Source organism: Oncorhynchus gorbuscha, linkage group LG09 (assembly GCF_021184085.1).
Source record: "Oncorhynchus gorbuscha isolate QuinsamMale2020 ecotype Even-year linkage group LG09, OgorEven_v1.0, whole genome shotgun sequence".
NCBI lineage: Eukaryota > Metazoa > Chordata > Actinopteri > Salmoniformes > Salmonidae > Oncorhynchus > Oncorhynchus gorbuscha.
In genome coordinates this window covers 44,718,851-44,727,393 of record NC_060181.1, presented here as the reverse complement: position 1 = coordinate 44,727,393, position 8,543 = coordinate 44,718,851, and the positions used below count along the sequence as shown (strand labels likewise).

At 40.3% G+C, this 8,543-nt stretch overlaps 1 pseudogene; it reads left to right on the top strand.

The window, feature by feature from the left end:
* Positions 1-6,368: 6,368 nt before the first annotated feature.
* On the top strand, positions 6,369-8,315 carry LOC124044389 (annotated as a pseudogene).
* The last annotated feature ends 228 nt before the right edge of the window (positions 8,316-8,543 follow it).

Sequence of the window (8,543 nt, the reverse complement as noted above, 5' to 3'; positions counted from 1 at the left end):
GACATCGGCAGGAAGTTAAGCTTGGTTGCAAATGAGTCTTCCAAATGGACAATGACCCCAAGCATACTTCCAAAGTTGTGGCAAAATGGCTTAAAGACAACAAAGTCTAGGTATTGGAGTGGGCATCACAAAGCCCTGACTTCAATCCTATAGACATTTTGTGGGCAGCACTGAAAAAGCGTGTGCGAGCAAGTAGGCCTACAAACCTGACTCAGTTACACCAGCTCTGTCAGGAGGAATGGGCCAACATTTACCCAACTTATTGTGGGAAGCTTGTGGAAGGCTACCCCAAACGTTTGACCCAAGCGAAACATTTTAAAGGCAATGCTACCAAATACTAATTGTGTATGTAAACTGCTGACCCACTGGGAATGTGATGAAAGAAATTAAAGCTGAAATAAATCATCCTCTCTACTATTATTCTGACATTTCTCATGGGACCTCAATGATTACACATTGTAACTATGCAATAGACTAGAAACGTGATTGATTTGTAATTCATATATACAGAAAGAAAAACTATGCATATCTAACTCCCTTCATCTGCATTAATTTGAGGACACAGGATAGTATTTCAATGAGATACTTAATTTCAACCAGTGGAGAATGTGAAATGCTTTATTGAAAAAAGTTCATTATTCAGGTGTCATAAATGCAATATAATTATGATAATTGTAATATTATAAATACAAGTTCAATCTGTACTTCAATGAACATATGGTGTGCATTATAAAACGAGGAAGAAAGACGAGGTGGGGAGAGAGGTATAGAAGAGAAAGGGAAAGAGGTAAGAACAGTGGCAGACAGCATATGATTCATGAATTACAGTGCTACCCTAATATTCTCTCAGTTCATCACAATTGCTGTGTCTCCTAACCAGCCTTGGGCCCCCAGTTGGCCGAAGGTTATCTTAAGAGCGGTAGAGGTGGCGATGACGGGACTGGCTTCCTCTCTCACATCAAAACATACCTGCAGATGAGAGCATGATTAAGCCTGGGCTTTTTTATTCTTAAATCTGGAGGTGAAATGCAAAACTGACCTTCAATCACTACATCTCTGTCTGTATTTCGATGTAAAGCATTTCTTTTTAATAATACTTCCTGTTGACCCGACCAAGTGACATCTCACCTATGATCATGCTGTGCCCTCTGTCAGCCAGTTCAGGTGCGCAAGGGGTTCACCGAAAGAGCTGATATAACCTCGAGGATTTCGGGAGAAGGGGGAGAGGGATGAAGTGAAGAAGAGAGACTGTTCTTGTGTGTGTGTGTGGCCTCACCTGGTGTCCACACTAAGTGGCTACAGAGTACTTTAAGCTGAAAAACAGACACGTGAGGACAAACCATAGAAGATACTGTATTTGACGCAGGCACCTAACGGAGTGTACCTGAAATATTTAAATATAGAGGGCTATGTATCTCACCACTTAGTTATTTCAAGGTTAACCCCAAGGGAAATCATGACTTGGCAGCAACAGATAGTCCAGGGAAAATGGCTGTGTTTATGTGATGTAAATCTGAAAATTATCTTAAGGATTTTTAAATTAATGCATGTAAGACAGGCTCCATGTATAATACAGGCAGAGATGGAGAAAAAGAACACAGAACAGTTTAATTACCTCTGGTTATGGACACTTTTGCCAGAAAAGCTTTCACGGCCTGTTCCTCGGACAGTAAACATCTGACAATATCTACATTTTCGACCTCTTGGTCAGCTTGCTCTCTGAAAGTAAATAAAATGGCTTATTTTTTAATATTTTTTTATAAATATGAAAACAATAACCCCCCCTTTATCACAGACCAGATATGCCCAAATGACCAAGGGTTAGTTACTCAATGTAATAAAGTAATGACTTTTCAAATAAGTTACCTTACACGTTATGTTGGCTGACAATTTTGTTAGCTACACTGTCCTTACGAACCACACAGCATATCATTACAGCCGTATGTGCCGGTATGTTATCACAAAGCCCTGACTTCAATCTTATCTAACGTTCTTAGCCTATATACTGGCAAGTTTGATGTATAACTATCTAACTACCCAACATTTATTGACTTGATTATTCTCGTCCTACTTAGCTTAGCTAAATGGTATAGTTGATGTGCTTTCTCAATGGACTTTCGTGTGCTTTTGTAAATCCACACTGGCTAGCTACAGGCTGGACAATAGCTTGAGTCAAAATTCACCCAAGGCTGAAAAACGGCTTAAGAATGTTGGCTAAACTGGAACACTGGCGCGAGCCCATAGCAAATCAATGGAATCGAATGCTTGCAGAGCCTGTTTTGACTGGAGTGATGCTTAGCATTCCATAAAAAATGTACTCCTTTTTATTTGACCACTACAATCTGTTCGTCGGACGAAACTGGGAAAAAAACAACTTGTGTAGAAAGTAAACATCTTCACCTCGAAGGTGTCAACTGTCTGCGTAATGAAAATTTTATGGGGAAAAATAAAAACTTCTGACTACTTCTGGTCTAGCAATCAATGAGAAATGAGCTTGCTGCCCAGACTTGCATAATTACAAAGAGGAGATTCTCCTGATTTAAAATGGTGCCCGTGTAACAGTTTTGCTTCCATCCCTCTCCTCGCCCCTTCCTGAGCTCAAACCAGGGACCCTCTGCACACATAGACAACAGCCACCCCCGAAGCATCGTTACCCAATGCTCCACAAAAGCCGCAGCCTTTGCAGTGCAAGGGGGACAACTACTTCAAGGTCTCAGACGCTATTAGTGCGCACCCTGCTAACTAGCTATTACCTGTTGCACCCGGTGTAACTACCTGTTGCACCCGGTGTAAAATATACACATTGCGAGATATTTGGCGAAATAACAGACATGCCAATATTTCCCCCATAGGAAACAATGGGAGGACCGCAGAGTTAAAATATTATTTTTGTTGTTTACATGTTAACTATAAAACGTGAGCAGGTCTCATTGCCAACAATAGCGAAGAACGTTGAACAATAACATTACATTACATTACATTTAAGCTGGGAATAGAACGTTCGGAAGTCGAGTTGGTGCCACGGTGCTCAATAGAACTAATAGGAGCTGGCAGGGTGAAAAATGCACTAAAATAAGGCCTGTTTTTTCACGATTACTTCAAAACGATTGTAAGCAGCTGGGAAATATGGTCATATTATGAAACTGGAGCAAAACTGTCTGAATTTACAGACTGACACATTTTCTCTGAATGGAAACACCATAATATTAATCAAATATTAAATCAGCTAAATTTCATAAAATCAATCCAATATACTATTATTAACAACAGGTTTTAAATTATCTGGTAATGCCAATACGAAATACTATCAAATGCTTCTCAAAGATGCCCTGTGGTGGTCAAACTAGCAATAACGTGCAGTAACAGAAGTGGCTGAGAATTAAATGACGTGCCACAGAAGGCTGCAGGGGCACACAGGGTGTGGTGCAATATGATGCAACTTTTAAAGGAGGAACCACTGTAAGTCTATGTAAGGGGGTGAGTGCCATGAGCCTCCGAGGTTTTGTAATTTAGGTCAGTGTACCCAGAGGACAGAAGCTAGCTGTCAACCAGCTACACCATGGTGCTACCCTACAGAGTGCTGCTGAGGCTACTGTAGACTTTCATTGCAAAATGGTGTTTTTTAATCTATTATTTGGTGACGTGAATATATTTAGTATAGTTTTATCTATAGAGGATAACCTTTTTTTAAATGTTTCACTATTTACATTTGAGGAGAATGGTCCTTCCCTTCCTCCAGTACCTATAGATGATGATGATTATTAGCATGTATGGCTGAGAAAAATAAAGAGAGGAAGGGAGAGAGATTAGGACCACAATTGTATCCTAGTTCCTCTCACTCTCTCCTTATGTTCCTCTAGGTCAGTGGAAGCGAGGGAAGTGATGTGGAGAGTCATGGCTCCGAAGCAGAAGGCAGGGGGGAAAAGGACTTAGATGATAGGAGGGATAGAGGTGTGGAGGGAGCGAGGAAGAGGGAGAAGCGAGTGGAGTGAGAGGAACATAGAGGAACATAGAGGAACATAGAGGAACATAGAGGAACATAGAGGAACATAGAGGAAGAGGAACATAGAGGAAGAGGAACATGGAGAGAAGGAGAGCACACCAGAGAGGGGAGCCTATGTTTTCATGGAGTGCTACTCCAATTCTCACCATTCACAATTGTACCACAGCTTACTTTGTGCAATTTGTATGTCGCATTTGTTGCATTTGGTTTCAGAAAAGTGCATGTACCTACATAGTAACTGCTCAAAGCGGTTGCATGTCATATTGCTACCTATTTATGGTACTCTGAGGGCGGCGTCAGTAGACCAGTTCGAAGCCCTTTCCCAGAAATCGCATTCAAAATGCAGCTTGTACATTCACTTGGCTACAGTGTTGTTACTCCATCATTTGAACATAGGTCCACTCCCTGGTGAAGTTTGAAGGGCGCAAGAGAGGGTGTGTGGTGTGCATCTGGAGTGGACACAGGGCAATGAGTGGGAGATGTGTAGGAACCTCCTTTGGGTACTCAGTGTTCTGTGACACTTTGCAGGAGGGGGCAGTGCTTCCAGAAGTTCCACAACATGTTGTAGGCTAAATGCAACCACTAAAGTGACAGTGTGAAATATGAATTTGTCCTACAAATCTTATAGACATACTAAACATGTGTTTTGTATCTTCTGTCTATTTGTCTGCATTCACTGAATTGTTGTCAAAGTAGGCTACTATTTCTACATTTTGTTTCAGGCCTGGTTTGTACTAAATCTCATTGAGTGAGATTATCTACATTTTGAATATCTCTGAAGAGTTAGAAGTAAGAATTGTTGTCAATCAAAAAGCCTACTTTGTGTGAGTTTTGAAATACTTTCTGAATATTGTCCTCTGGTCACATTTTGGATAACTGTTTCAATATACAATTTAAATTCTCTCGTTTGAGTGTAAAATGTTTTTTGGGAGACAAATGAGTGTTTCTCCTTATGACATGAATGTGGTGTCATATTAAAGAAGAGGTAGTGGTCTTTAAAACTAAGCTAACATGTTATTGTCATTTGTTCTTGCACTGTCTGTTTGAAATGTGAGAATTGGCTTTGTCTTAAATTCTCAGTAACCTACAGCAGCATTCTAGAATTATATTGGGGTTTAAAGGGTTAATATCGATCTGTAGAATTGCAGAAATTGGCTTTAAAACTGAGATGCGCTATAAAACAGAATATTTTTCTCTCTACCCCAAGGCAAAATGTGTTAACTGCAGGAACTTTTCTGCCAAAATGATTTTTTTGGGGTTGGGTTTCCCTGGAGATAGGTGTCCCAAATGCATTAGTCTGGCCCTGTTCGGATGCACCTGAAATATGATTGGACATCCTTGGTGCCCCTCCATTCTCATAAGGTCAGAGTGCTGTCAATCTGACTCAGATTGAATGTAACGAACGGTTCTCTTGACTTGGAGAGTCAGACCAAAATGCGGCGTGGCTATTGCGATCCATGTTTAATGAAACAAAGTAAACACGAATCAAATACAAAAACAATAAATGTACCACAAAAACAGCCTAATACTGGTGCAAAGTAACACAGAGACAGTAACCAGGACAATCACCCACAAAACCCAACACCAAACAGGCTACCTAAATATGGTTCCCAATCAGAGACAATGATGAACACCTGCCTCTGAATGAGAACCATATCAGGCCAAACACAGAACTAGACAAACTAGACATGTAACATAGAATGCCCACCCAGCTCACACCCTGACCAACCAAAACATAGAAACATACAAAGCAAACTATGGTCAGTGTGTGACATTGAAGAGCAAAAGATGATGCATTAGTTATGGTTTTCCCGAAGACATGTTTTTAGAACATTTTGCAAATGTACTGAAAATTAAATACAGAAATATCTCATTTACATAAGTATTCACACCCCTGAGTCAATACTTTGTAGATGCAATTTTGGCAGTGATTACACCTGTGAGTCTTTCTGGGTAATTCTCTTAAGAGTTTTGCATACCTGGGTTGTACAATTTTGGCACATTATTATTTTTGTAATTCTTCAAGCTCTGTCAAGTTGGTTGTTGATCATTGGTAGACAGCCATTTAAGTCTTGCCATAGATCTTTCAAGTAGAATAAAGTCACCTGTAACTCTGTGACTCAGGAACATTCACTGTCTTGGTAAGTAACTCTAGTGTAGATTTGGCCTTGTGTTTTAGGTTATTGGCCTGCTGAAAGGGAAATTCATATCCCAGTGTCTGCTAGGAAAGCAGACTGAACCAGGTTTTCGTCTAGGATTTTTCCTGTGCCATTCTGTTTTTCTTTTTTATCCTGAAAAACTCCCTAGTCATTAACAATTACAAGCAAACCCATAACATGATGCAGCCACCACTATGTTTGAAAATATGGAGAGTGATACTCATTAATGTTATATTGGATTTCCTTCTTTTCACTCTGTCAATTAGGTTAGTATATTGTGGAGCAACTACAATGTTATTGATCCATCCTCAGTTTTCTCATATCACAGACATTCAACTCCGTAACTGTTTTAAAGTCACCATTGGCCTTAGGGTGAAATCCCTGAGTGATTTCCTTCCTCGCCGGCAACTGAGTTAGGAAGGACTCCTGTATTTTTGTAGTGACTGGGTGTATTGATACACCATCCAAAATGTGATTAATAACTTCAACATTCCACCCATCTTTGCGAGGCATTGAAAAACCTCATCTTTGTGGTTGAATCTGTGTTATATCCCCCCCTTTTTTTGAAGATCATTATAGCCATATAATGACACTGTAAAGACCACAAACAAAACACTATGTTGGAAAGAAGAGAAGCTTTAGTTTCAGACCTCTTCCGTATGTGTATAAGTCTAAAGCAGCTGGGTGGGAGCTATTCCTGTGAAGGAAATATACTCTCCTAAAACATTGAAAATCAATCAGCACATATCACATGTTGATGGTAAAGTCCAACTTGTAACTCTAACCAGGAGGTACAAATATAACTCCAAAAATCCTCCTCTATTTGACAGTATAGGATCTTCCTCTCCTTGACAGTGTATCCCCCTCCAGTCTTTCATTGATTACTTCAGCCAGTATCCCTGGACTATCCTTGGAAGGTATACTGAAGTGGATAAGGCAAGGCCATACAGCCATCTTAACAAACATTTAGTGTGCAAGGTGTTTGGTTTCAGAGATCACAAAAGCCCCATTGGTTCTGCTCCAATGTAGCTGCCACCTAGAGATGAAGCTCTGCTAGAAAAATATTTCCACAGCAGTCGGCCTCATAGGTAGCTGGGGACCTGAATACAATGCCTTTGTCATCTGTTACTTTATCTCTCAGATGCACCTGCTGACTTGCGGTTGTGGACAATTGCACAGTTGAGTGACCAGCACAGTTCAAAGATGACTTTAGCACATACGGAAGTGGTCTGAAACTAAAGATGATCTTCTCACCAAGTGTTTGTGGTCTTTAGTGTTATTATATGGCTATAATCTTCCTAAAAACATGACCGACATCCATCTGTAGTATTCGGAGGAGGCGATTCAAGTTCTTGAAAAATCAGCCATAGGTAAGCAGTAAATAATCCTCTGAGTTTGATTTCCATATTACCTTTTTGGTATTACTTTGTTACAAAATAAAGTGGAAACTAGTTTGTAATTGCTTAGTTTCTCAGTCATGTAATTATTTCAAATCATTCTACTACCAGAATGTCTTAAAGTTGGTGCTTTACTTGTTTTTTCATCTTAGGTTTGCAGCTCTGGATTAGGTTTGCTATCACTGTCCAAAAGTGGCGATCTTGCACTTTCCATTGCTGCTTACGGTATGCTGCTATGAAATGGGTCTGTCAATGGTTGCAATGACAATGCCGTGATTCTTCTTCACTACAAAGGCACAGTCATACTTCCCCTTATGTTTGTTACCAAAATAGTCTTTGCTACCAAGTCCGGGGCCTTAAATGTGAAATATGGTATGAATGACCCCATGGCAGAGGAGAATCACGCTACACTCATCCCAATTGAGAGAGCCAATGGAAGGTTTCTCTTTGTTGTTGCAGAGGATGACCAAAACTGGGACAGTTGTTATTTTGCAGATCAGGCAATGGAACAAACAACTCAAGCGTCATGGGAAGGATAACAAGTCAGTATTTTACCCTGGGGCAAGACACTACTTGGAGACACCCTACATGCCCTTCTGCCTGTCCAGTATCCATTGTGTTACCGGAAAGCCTGTTGTGTGGGGATGTAAGCCCAAGGCCCCCGCAGCTGCAGAGGTCGAGCTTTGGAAGAGGATTCAGGACTTCTATATAACAAACCTGGCGAAAGATACCAACTTGAGTAAAGTCAAGTTATAAAATGTTGAAATGAAAACTAGATAAATATGTGGTGCTGAATGTTTTGCTGTGTAGCAGAGCTGAACCTATTTTGAGCTTACTTTACACAAGCTTAACTCATAAGTTCCATTACAAAATGCCTTGATGATCCATGCCTACTACAATGAAATATAACGACACAAGGCGAGACCCAGATGCAGATGGTTTGAGCTCTGATATTTATTATAGTCTGACGGGAAGGCAAAAGAC